The sequence below is a fragment of the Panthera onca genome, chromosome A3 (assembly GCF_046562875.1).
Source record: "Panthera onca isolate mPanOnc1 chromosome A3, mPanOnc1 haplotype 2, whole genome shotgun sequence".
In the NCBI taxonomy this organism is placed as follows: Eukaryota; Metazoa; Chordata; class Mammalia; order Carnivora; family Felidae; genus Panthera; species Panthera onca.
Window position 1 is genome coordinate 106163501 of NC_138341.1, and position 12100 is coordinate 106175600.

General features: G+C 35.3%; 1 protein-coding gene and 1 long non-coding RNA gene across 3 annotated transcripts in view; one reads left to right on the forward strand and one right to left on the reverse strand.

Moving 5' to 3' along the window:
- PLCB1 (phospholipase C beta 1) overlaps positions 1–12100 on the reverse strand; it is a 695363-nt gene that overhangs the window by 554922 nt on the left and 128341 nt on the right. The gene's annotated exons all lie outside the window — the stretch shown is intronic.
- The window catches only part of LOC132665366 (uncharacterized), an 88699-nt gene that overhangs the window by 48810 nt on the left and 27789 nt on the right, over positions 1–12100 (forward strand). The window contains exon 2 of the long non-coding RNA XR_009604095.3: positions 2290–2420. This is a non-coding gene — a long non-coding RNA (uncharacterized LOC132665366). The remainder of the gene's footprint in view (positions 1–2289; positions 2421–12100) is intronic.

The window sequence follows — 12100 nt, forward strand, 5'->3', positions numbered from 1 at the left end:
TCAAGCACTCACTATTTAAAAAAATAAACAAACTTAAAAAAAAGAATGGGGCATCTGGATGGCTCACTGAGTTAAGTGTCTGACTCTTGGGTTAGGCCCAGGTCATGATCTCATGGTACATGAGTTTGAGCCCCGCATTGGGCTCCATACTGACAGTGCAGAGCTCACTTAAGATTCTCTCTGCTCCTCCTCCCCACTCTCTCTCTCAAAACAAATACAGAAACTTAAAAAAATGAATTAACTATTAAAAGGTATAAATTTTTTTTAAAAGCTTGAGCCCTAAAAACACAGCATCATGTATATTACAAAAAGGCAGAAAAACCAAAACAAGGAGAAGGAGCATACATTTGGGGAAATATTTACTAAAGCAAAATAAGTGAAGCATCTGCTTTACAGGATTAATAAAATTCCTTAAAACAAGAACGATATAAACAATGAGAAGATAAGGCCCGAGAATGCGATAAATCAGGAACTAAGACATAGGCAGAAGCAAAACAAGAGCTGGATAGGCTAGAAATACAATGTCAAGAAAGAAAAGTACCATAGCAAAATTAAAATCTTTGTTAGAAATAGGACACACAATTGTCAGAGCAGAAAAATCAAACCATTGGTGCAGGAACAAGCCTTTTAAACTCTTCCAGAATGGGGGAAAAATATATAAAGATGATGAGAAAGTAGATAATACATATAAAAAGTAAAAGTAAACCCAAATAGTGTAAACTGATACTCCAGAGACATAGGGTCCAGACAGACCCTAGAAAAATAAAAATTAAGGACAGAATGGAAGGGAACATTTCCAAGTCTGTCTATAAAAACTAACTCTTGAGATTCCAGGAGAAAATTATGAAAGATTATTAATATCCACACATGTCATATTGAGTTGGTTTCTTTTTTTAATATTTCATGGAAGAGAAAAAAATCTAAAAGCTTTTGGAAAGACAAAACAAAAATAGCAACAGTATCTAACAAAAAAAAAATAATAAAAATCACCTCTTCTATCCCATACCAGAAGGTAAAAGGTCAGCAGAGTTCTGAAGGCAAACAGCTATAATGAAGGATTCTATACAATCACCCAAGCATGCGGGTAAAGTCAAAGAAGGATATTTTGATATGCTTGAGCACCTCAAGCATAACATAACATATATGCAACCTTTCTCAAAAGTATCATTAAAGTATCTACTCTAGTCAACCAAGATACAAATCAAAATTAAAGCTCCAGAATAGGAGAGTCTTGATTAAAGAAGAAAAAGCTAGCAGTAAGCATTAAGTACAGTAAAATGGGGGAATAAATCTTAATTGTTAACTCTTTGATTTTCTCATTAAATGCACATTGAGTGATTGCTGAGTGAATATAAATAAAATCTTTGTTGTAAACATGGCAACAGAATACATTTCCAAGAATACAAATATTTATCAAAAGAGAAGACTAACCTCCAAACTGGGAAAATATTTAAACATATTTAAAGAAATATAAATTATAATATATGTAAACAAATTATAATATCTGTATCACACAAAAAGCTCTCATAAGTTAGTAAGTTGTAAAAGAGAAAAACATCACTTAAAGGAAATTCAAACCAGATGCCCAAATTGTCAAAAACACATTTTTAAAGTTTCGATATTGTTCACTATCAAGGGAATTGAAATTAAAATAATAATAAGACACCACTTGTTAACTCTCAAGTCTTAAAAAGTATGCTATTGAGTAGTGGGAAAAGTTTAGGGCAGTAAGTACTCTTGACTTAACTGAGGGAATATAACTTTGTATCACCTTTCTGAACTTATTAATAACCTTACAATGTTCATTGTATCTAAGTTAAGGAACTTAGCCACAAAAACATTTATAAATATTGGTGTCTTTAGAAAAAGTTCTTAATATTCAAAATTATGAATTTAGTTAAATATATTATGATATGTACATAGTATGTAATACTATTCAACCATTAAAATAATGTTTTGAAGGTTGTTAAATATTGACAGAAATATTCAGGGTGTGTTAGTACATTAAACAAAAACAGCATATTTTAACATATAGTGTAATACGGTTTTACAATACTGAATGCATTAAAATAATGGAAGGAAATATGCCAATATTTAGTCTTCCTTTCTTCCTATGGTACTAGTACACTACTTTGACCTGAGCACATGACCATATGAAATTAAGACTAGATTTTCCAGTTTTCCTTGTGTGACTGAGCCCAGAATAATGGAATTTAGATGGTAGTGATGTATAAGACTTCTGGGAATGTACAGAATATTCTTTTCTTTTTTCTGCTTCTTGCTGGAAAGCTGGAGTTGAAGCAGCCATCTGAGACCATGAGGTTAAAGCAATGCTTCAAAACGGCAGCATAGTAATAAGAAAAGAGCCCAGGTCCTGGACACCGTGGATACCACATCAGCCCTTGACTGCTTATCTCAGGGTAAGTAATGTGGGATAGAAATAAACTATAATCGGGGCACCTGGTGGCTCACTCAGGTAATCATCCAACTCTTGATTTTGGCTCAGATCCATGATCTCACGGTTCATGAGATGGAGTCCCATATTGAACTCCATACTGACAGCACAGAGACTGCTTAGGATTCTTTCTCTCTTCTCTCTCTGCCCCTCCCCCCACTCGAGCGCGCTCTCTCTCTCTCTCTCTCTCGCACGCGCGCGTGTCCCTCTCAAAATAAATAAGCATTTTAAAAGAAAGAATTAACTTTTGTAATAGTAAGTCACTGGGATCTTTGTTACAGCAGCCAGACTCATATTCTAACTAACATGCACACTTTCCAAAATTTCTACCTTGATCCCTTATTATTTCATGGGAGAAAATAGTATTAAACAAAGAGAAACAGGGGTTTAATTAAAAGCAGTTAAAAAAAAAAAAAAGGAGTCGGGACAAGACCTAACTTGGACATACATAGTCAAAAAACAAAGCAAAACAAACTACAACCCTTGCCATTGATTATATTCCTTTATTTTGCTTGTTTTTTAAATAAGCGAATTTAAGGCAATAAAAAAATATTTACATCCTGCCTCCGTATTGTGGCTGTCATTTTTTTTTTTTTTTTTTGCTGGATAGCACACAAAATGAAAATTATTTCATCACTGACCAAAATCAGAACAGAGTTAACTTATTAAAATACCTTCCTTCTAAAGATCTAGAGGAAGAGTGAATGTTTGTGATATTCCTTCATTGCCTTCCAATGCAAATCTGAAACATCAGACAGCTAGCTTTAAAGCAGAGAGCCAAAGAGCTATCTTTTGCCTAACATGGCCAGCTGACCTAATCTAGGTTTAACAGTGTGGGCACATACAACCTTGTTCCTCAATGAGGCAATAAAAGTCAAGATTAGGATCACAAGGAGAGAAAGCACGATTTACACACTTTAGATTACTTCTGTTTCATCTTTATACCCTTCCTCTTTTTATTAAAAATTAAAACCAGCAGGAAGTGGAACATTAAATGCTTGACATACAGCTGATCCCCATAGCTGGTATTATCTGTGTTGTCAGAGAAACTGCACCACATAGAAATAGCACATTCTAATGGGAGACCACGCTGACCCATATGAGACACAAATCAATATATACAATAGTTACAAGTTATGAAATGTGAAATGACATATTGAGTGCTGAGTGTTTTAATTGTATACATACAGATATTTATTTAGAAAAATATTTTAATATTTTTAAATGTTCCAGGTCAGATTTTCCTATGAGAGTTTATCCGAAGTTTTCCTTTTAAGGCAATGAGTTGCTGCAAAATATATTAGATATAACAGGAATATGTAACAATAAAGTGAAAAACATCCCTAAGTTTCTGAATGACTAGGCAGACTGCATTTCAGGCACGCTGTATCTTCCTCAACTAAAATTATAAAGGATAAAAGAAAGGCACATTTATAAACAAAAACACATATTTGTTGAATGATAAGCACATTAGCTTTATCTGTTAATTTTAAAGTAAATTAGGGAAAACATAAAAGGCACAAGTGAAAATACAACCATATGAAAAAAATAACACTATGAAACATCTTCTACCTACACTTTTAAGAATTTTTTTAGGCCAAAGTCACAAAGTCAATTTGGGAATGAATTCAGAAGCATTACCTTATTGAACTATCTGTGTAGATCTCTGTCCTTTAGTTGTGTAAAGATTTATTGATAAAATGGGCCCGAAAGTTTAAATAGATCTTATAAATGAACACCTTCATTTTCTGTGCACTTTTAAATATCTGATCTTTGCTGCTGTATTATTTACTGAAGGGAATTCACGGTTTCTACAATAAGGTGTTCAAAAATTATTTAATCAAACAAACAGCACAGGAAAAACAAATGCTTTAAAAAGAATATTAGGTTTGGGTGCCTGGGTGGCTCAGTTGGTTAAGCATCTGACTCTTGGTTTCAGCGCAGGTCACAATCTCAAAGTTTATGAGTTCAAGCCCTGCATTGGGCTCTGCACTGACAGTGTGGAGTCTGCTTGGAATTCTGTCTGTCTGTCTGTCTGTCTCTCTCTCTCTCTCTCTCTCTCAAAAATAAATAAATAAAACAAGCATTTAAAACAAAAAAGAATATTAGGTTCACTTACATGACTTCTTATTTTAGTACAAAAAGAGGTCCCAGTGATTTCAAGTGAAAATGGATGCCCAGAAATAAACCACAAGCTCCCTAAAACATATCTTTTCCTAAACTGACCCTGCTTGATAAGCTGTTCTGGACTATGCTTGATAAGCTGCCCTACAGATTCCCAACATCCTTCTGCTTTGATAGCTAAACACAAAGTCTCCAAAGAAACAGGCTGACATTGTTTATCCCAATTCTTACTCAATTTTCAATGCCATGTTGCCCCCAAATAAGATTTTACTCTTAGGCAGGGTTATTAATTTTTTGTGCAGTCATAAATAGAGACACCTGAACAAAGCCCATGGACCAGGGAAGAAGTTGTTGCCTAATGAGCCAAGAGTAACAGGTGATATTCTCACAGAGGAAGCTTAATCTTCTTGCCCACAAATGCTTCCTGATTCTCTGCAGGGAAACGGCTTTATTCAGAAATTTAATGCATGATCCAAACAAGGAAGTTAATTTGGCTTGCTGGGAGACTTCTCTGTGGGAAGAATTGCTACCCAGATTAAGCCTTGGCCAAGCAGTGTTAAGTCTCAAGATGGAACAAATGAATCCATTTTCTTCCTTTTCCTTCCTTCCTTCCTTCCTTTCCTTTTTCCCTTCCTTCTTTATTTCTTCCTTCCTTCCTTCCTTCCTTCCTTCCTTCCTTTCCTTCTTTTCTTTCTTTCTTTTTGTAATATTTAAATGCCTGATTTTGAATGACCTAGGTTGGATTCTGAAGATAAATTTAATTTAATATTTGTATTTAAGATATATTGGTTTTGATACTTACTCAAAGCAAGTCTTTGTATTTTCTGGAAGGCTGTATAGGTTAAATGTGTAAAATCAACATTTTTTTCTCCAGTTATCTAATCCAGGTCATTTGATAGCTTACTGGTATAGTATTTCAAATAAAAATAAACAAATGTAATATAACCTTAGAGTTAAAAAATGAAATAGAAATGGCATAAAATTAAAATAATCATGCTTCCTATATCTGGTTCTCCCACTAACTTACTCACGACCTAACTGCCTTTATTACTTTTTTAAACATTTTATTATGAAATACAATACCTACTGAAAAACGCACTTAAAATGTACACTTAAACAAAGCATTATACAGTGAATACCTAGATAAAGAAATGGAACAGCGCCAGCATCCCAGTAGACCTCTCGTTGACCCCCTGATCTGTACCCATTCCCAGCCTTGGACCTGCCTTCCATGGTGGTTGTTTCAGTACTTTCTAATGTAATCACTTCATTCTCATCCCAATACTCTGTAGTTTAGTTTCACCTATTTTGTCATTGATATGTATGTACTTACATCCATTTAATGTTATGCATTATTTTGTGTATAGCTTTCATCAGTAAAGTTGAGACATTCATCATGTTGAGTGTAGTTGTAGCATGTTTTCATCACCATACGATATTCTCTTCTATGCACATAGTATAATTTGTCTTATTTTTTATTATGGGAAAACATACATAACATAAGATATACCTTTTTAAACATTTTATGTGTACAATCCAGTGACATTTAGTACATTCAGTATTGCAACCATCATTACAATTTATAGAACTTTTTCGTCATCCCAAAGAGAAGCTCTGTACCCATTAAATAATGACTCCCCATCCTCCCTTTGCCCCAGGCCCTAGTAGCCACTATTCTACTTTCTGTTTCTATGAATTTGCCTATTCTAAATAACTCATATAAGTGGAATCATCAATATTTGTCCTTTTGTGACTGCCTTATTTCATTTAGCATAATGTTTTCAAGGTTCATCCATGTTGTAGCATGCATTGATACTTTATTTACGTTTATGGTTGAATAATATTCCACTGTATGGATATACCACATTTTGCTTATCCATTCATCTGTGTGCACACTTGGGTTTTTTCCACATTTTGGCTATAACACTGACAATGTTCGTAATAACACTATGAACGTTAGCATATAAGGACCTGTCTTTGCTTGCAATCTCTTTGTGTGTATACCTAAGAGTGGAACTGAGGGATTGTATAGTAACTTTATTTTGAACTTTTTGAGGCACTGCCACATTGTTTTCCATAGATGCTGCACCAAACTTTTACATTTTCACCATCAATGCACGAAGGTTCCAATTTCTCTACATAATCTCCTACGCTTATTTTCTGTTTTTTGGTTATTATTGTTTTCTTTGAGATTTGTTTTGTTTTGTTTTTTTGAGAGCCATGCTTATCTGACTGTTGTTGGTATTTGTGTTGTTTCCAGTCTGGAGCTATTGCGAATAATGCTTATGCCTGTTTCCTAGAGTATATAAGAATACATTTCCATGGGGTATATACCTGGCACTAGGATTGCTCATAGGAATGTGCATGCTCAATTTTAGTGGAAAATGTCAAATAGTTTTTCAAAGTGCTTATACCAATTTACACTGCACCAGCCCATTTCTGTGTCTGGTAACTTGCTGCTGTGAAGGTTTTTAATTTTGGCCATCTGGTAGGTGGAGACTGATAGCTCTTCTTGGCTTGAATTTTCATTATTATTATGAGGTTGAGCAGTTTTTCATCCATTTATTGGCTATTTGATATTCTCTTACATGAACATCTTATTCAATAATGAATGGTCTGTTCAATGATCTTGTCCATTTTCTCACCAGTACACCTGTCAATTTTTTATGGAGTTTTAGGAGTTACCTATAGGTCCTGTCAAGCTCTTCAACAGTTATATGTATTGCAAATACTTAATTTGTTGCTTATGTGTGCTTGCAGACTTGTTGTTGTTTTTTTTTTTAAATGCTCATACAGGCTAACTCAAATATTTATTTTTGGTTTTGTTCCTTTGTTCACACAAAAGATAACAAATACTATATTTATTTTTCTGCATCTTGCTCTTTTCCCACCAATTCGCCAATTCCCAGCAATGTGAGTGTGAGTTTCCCCACAGTCCACAAGCATATTGTCATCCCTTTGCATTTTTACCAATCTATTAAGAGTATTTAGTTGTAGTTTTAAATTGCAAATTTTTATCATGAGTAGGGAGTTTCTGCTTCACATGTTTAAAGGCCTTCTATGTCCATGTTTCTTTTGAGTGTTATGGTTTCCCCTATCAAAGGAGGCCCCAGCTACATCAGTACAGTGACATTAAACATTAATGTGCATGTGAAATTCTGGGGGATCTTGATAAAATTCAAATTCTAGTTCAGTAGGTCTGGGCTGGGGCCTGAGATTCTGCATTTCTAACAATCACTCAAGTGGTGCCAAAGATGCAGGTCCAAGAAATATTCTTGATTAGCATGAAGGCCATGAAATAGTCATAGCACCTTAAAGAGAAAATCCAAAGCGAATCATCAAGTAAAATAATCGTTTATTTACAATAATCTAGATTTAGGATGTTATGCTCGAAATACTTTCGTATTCGAAATACTTTTGTGGGTGGCTCGTGAAGATGGCATCGTCGTATAAAAATGACTCAACATAATTTTCATGTGTGCAAAGGGAATAGAACTCTTGGAGAAATGCAACATAGTGCATGATGAGCTCCACAGGAGCTCACAGAAAGGCCACGGATATGCTGTTGCATATGTGATTTTCTTAATGTCCTGGGCCGGGAGACACAGACTCAGAGAACTGTTGCAAGAACTATTAGGAAGGCCTGTCCCCATCAGAGTTCCAGTGACTTCACTTATATCAACTTTTGACCCAATGAAACCAAGACATCCCAGACTAAAGTTCAAATGGAAAACCTAAAGAGTTTATGCTTTAAAATGCTATGCAAAAATCTCATTTAAGGTGTAAATTACCTCAAAAGAATGTTCAAGAAGAGCAAAGCCAAATAAGGAAATTTCCATTGGATGATACAACTATAACAGTTGCTGCTATAGGTAATACATACTAAGCATTCACCAAGTGCTCTCTCTCTATTTGTTCACTTTTTCCTTACAACCACATATGAGGCAGGTTTCTCAAGCAGCACTCCACACAGTGAAGGATACGGCAGGGAAACCTAATTATACTTTGTGATCCTCACACATGAAAAGGAATGTATGCCCAGAAAAAAATATTTTCGATAATTTTTCAACTAATAGTGTTTCAAAGTAAAACACGGAAAGGTAGCTCTTTATTTGGAGACGTTAATCCAATGTAATTCTACCTTTCCAATCAGTGAGAATTCCTACAGACACGCATATTGAAAGGGAAAAGGCCTTCAAATTTTAAGCATATTTTATTTAAAACTACTGGCGAGGGGGGTGTTTGTTAAGTTTTTTTTTTTTTTCTTTCAAAACATTAAAGAGGCAGGAGTTTTAAAACAATCTTGATAGTGATTCTTATCTGAATATTCCCCTCTCCCTTCCAATTTGTGAATCTCCTCAGAGCAAGGAAAAATAAATCCGGAGGGAAATAAGAATTTCCCAACAACAAGAAAGTCAGTGAGGTGTGAATCTTCTTATTTGGCTTGTAAGTGGTAACAGCAACAACATAACAACAAAAAGCTTGGAGAAAATACAAGATCCTTGACACCAGCAAGAGCTAAGAGTAAGAAAATAAATGACAGAGTGTTCAGTTAAATATCCTTCTCTTAAGCTTGGCTCACATGCTCACACGCTCACACGTGGTTCTACGCCTCTGGACAGTTTCCCCACAGGGACAGCACACTATCTTCAAAGGCCAAAGAAGCAACTTTCTGGGCTTACCTCAAAATCCTGCACTGATTTTCAGGTTAACATGGAGGATGAAACTGTCTTGCAGAATACATTTTAAACAGAGTAAAAACAGTTAAACATGAAACAAAAGAAAAACAAACAAACAAGAAATGAAGCTTGACCCGATGCAATAACTCTGACAGCTAAGAAAATAACAGAAGTTTCTGGGACAGAGAGTTGCTGTGAGTCACTGCCTTCAAATACGGATCCCTCCCCCAAGCCGATGGCTGAGTACAAACTCACTGAGAATTCTCATCCACAACCACGAAGTGAGAAAGAAACAAGATGCAGAGGTAGGTGTCCTCATAGTTTTCCTTGTCCGAAGAATAGCAGAAATGCCTCTGAGCCAGGAAAATGGGAGAGAATGATTCTCTTTGAAGCAAGGGCAGAATCCATCAATGCTTCGTCTGAATCGAGAAGGCCAACTAAAGTCTAAGGTTGCCTCCCTATGGGAACAAGAAGCACCCCTTCTCCCCTACATATGCACATGCACACGCATATATACAGTGATATAAACCTGGTAAACCTGGTCTAGGACATTTAGCAAAATGTCAGAAGAGAAAATAGACCCTGGTATTCTAAGAAAGAACAAAAATGACATCAATAGTCCCTCCAGCCTTCCTTTCTAAGCAGAAAAAACTCAAAACATTCAGGTTTCAAACCATCACTTGTGAAGGGAAAACACTTTGGTCTCAGATAAAGAAAGAAAGTCAAGAAGCCACCAATACTTTATTAGAAAAACCATAATGTTTGAAAAGGGGCATTCAGGCAAGATGAAGAAAAGGGCAAAACAACTATGCAAAATATCCCAGTCTAGAGGAAAACAAAGAAAATAAATGCTTTTTATTTATTTTATTTTATTTTATTTTATTTTATTTTTTTGAGAGAGAGCAGGAGAGGGGCAGAGGGAGAGGGGGAGAGAGAATCTTAAGCAGATTCCAGGCCCAGCATGGAGCCTGACCCGGGGCTCGATCTCAGGACCCTGAGATCATGACCTGAATCGGAATCAAGAGTTAGACGCTGACTGAGCCACCCAGGCACCCCAAGAAAACAATTTTTAAAGCATCCGGACATAAACAAACAACCCATTTCAGGGAAAGATTAGGTTCTCCTTAGACTGGTGCACAGCAATACTTGGTGCTAGAAGACCATGAAGCAATGATTACAAATACACCCTAAGAATACTGCATTGAACTAAAGCATTATTCAGCTTCCAGGTAAAACAGTGATGTTGGCAAAAACGAAAGCCCGCATGAAACACATGTGCCTATCAAACTTTCCTAAAAAAATCTTTTTAAATAGACCATGAGAATGAAATACAGTGAATTCAGAAAAGATGCAAGATAAATATTTTGGGCATGCAATACCATGGTACATGGTGGATGGATAACATTGATTTCACTGAAATAGAGTGCTGATACTAATCACATATGGAAATTATGGTTCTAGGACATTGTGAATGTGTTAAGAATACACAATGTAAACCCAAATAACAACAATTAAAACATGGAGGCAGGTGGAGAGGGAGAGACACATTAGGAAGTGAATGTTCTTGTGCTTTATAGGAAGCCAATTAATATAAAATCCAAAATCTAAGGCTCCATCTTAAAATAATAGCTGCAGATTAATCCTATTACTATAAAACTATGTTTTAATCTTTCTCCCTGTATTTATATCTGCATATATGCTTAGAAGTATACTTGGAATGACATTAATCCAATGTTCATGATAGATATTTCTGGGTGGTAGCATTTCAGATGACTTTTTTAAAAAAATCCTAATTTTTGTTTTTGTTTTCATTATCTGACATATAAACAATACATACATATATAAGTGTGTGTTTTACAAAAACAGTGCTGTGCTTTGAAATAAGACTGAAAGCAAATATGGAAAGTTGTTAATACTGATTATCCATCATTTCAAATAAGTTCTTAAATTGAAAGTCCCAATCAACTTTTCTTACTCTTACTTATGATATCTGTAATATTACTAATATCAATATGATGAGGGTTTTTTTTTCTGTATTTCCCTTTATATTGCTTTCAACAGTGTTTATATATGGAGATATACTTGCATCTTCTAGGTTATTACCTCTGTGAACTCTTGTTATCTGAACATTATAAATCAGGAAACAGCTTTGTCCAAGTACGCCTCATACAGAAGAGACGAGATCAGAACCCAGATCAGTCTCACATCAGTGCCCATGGTATTCACACCATAACATTTTAGGAACAATTTGTGAGAGATAAATACTATGAAATGATTAAATTACCTACCAAATGTCTTTAAATGTGGACTCGGGTTATTTGCCAAACCACCGCCTCCCCCCAACTTGTGAAAATTTAGTTCATCCAACATTAATGATGGTTACTTCCACAGAGCAGAATTTGAAGCAATTTCTTCTCAGCTGTTGGGCAATTTTTGTTTTCCACTTATTACTACCTCTTTAACTGGGATCAGCCCATGTTTCAGGAACCATTGTTACATGTCTATGATCACTGCTTACCTCTTGTTTGTTCTCTGAGTTCCACAATTCTATCCCTGAGAGAATAACTACATTGAAAACAGGGAAGTTACACATACACAGTATCTTCACCACCAGATGTTTGGTATTCAGAGGGAGCACAGATGCAAATGGTGGCAGAGTAGCTATATGTTGATTATGATGTTGGCTGTTTCAGCAATTACATTTAATTTAGCAGAGACTTTATTTTTTTTTTTATTTCTTGGACTAAAAGTTGTCAATTTAAATTTGAGACAAGCAAAGGCACTAAACTTTTGGTGCCTCATTGAATTGGTATGTGGACATATACCTAACTGGTTTACCAAC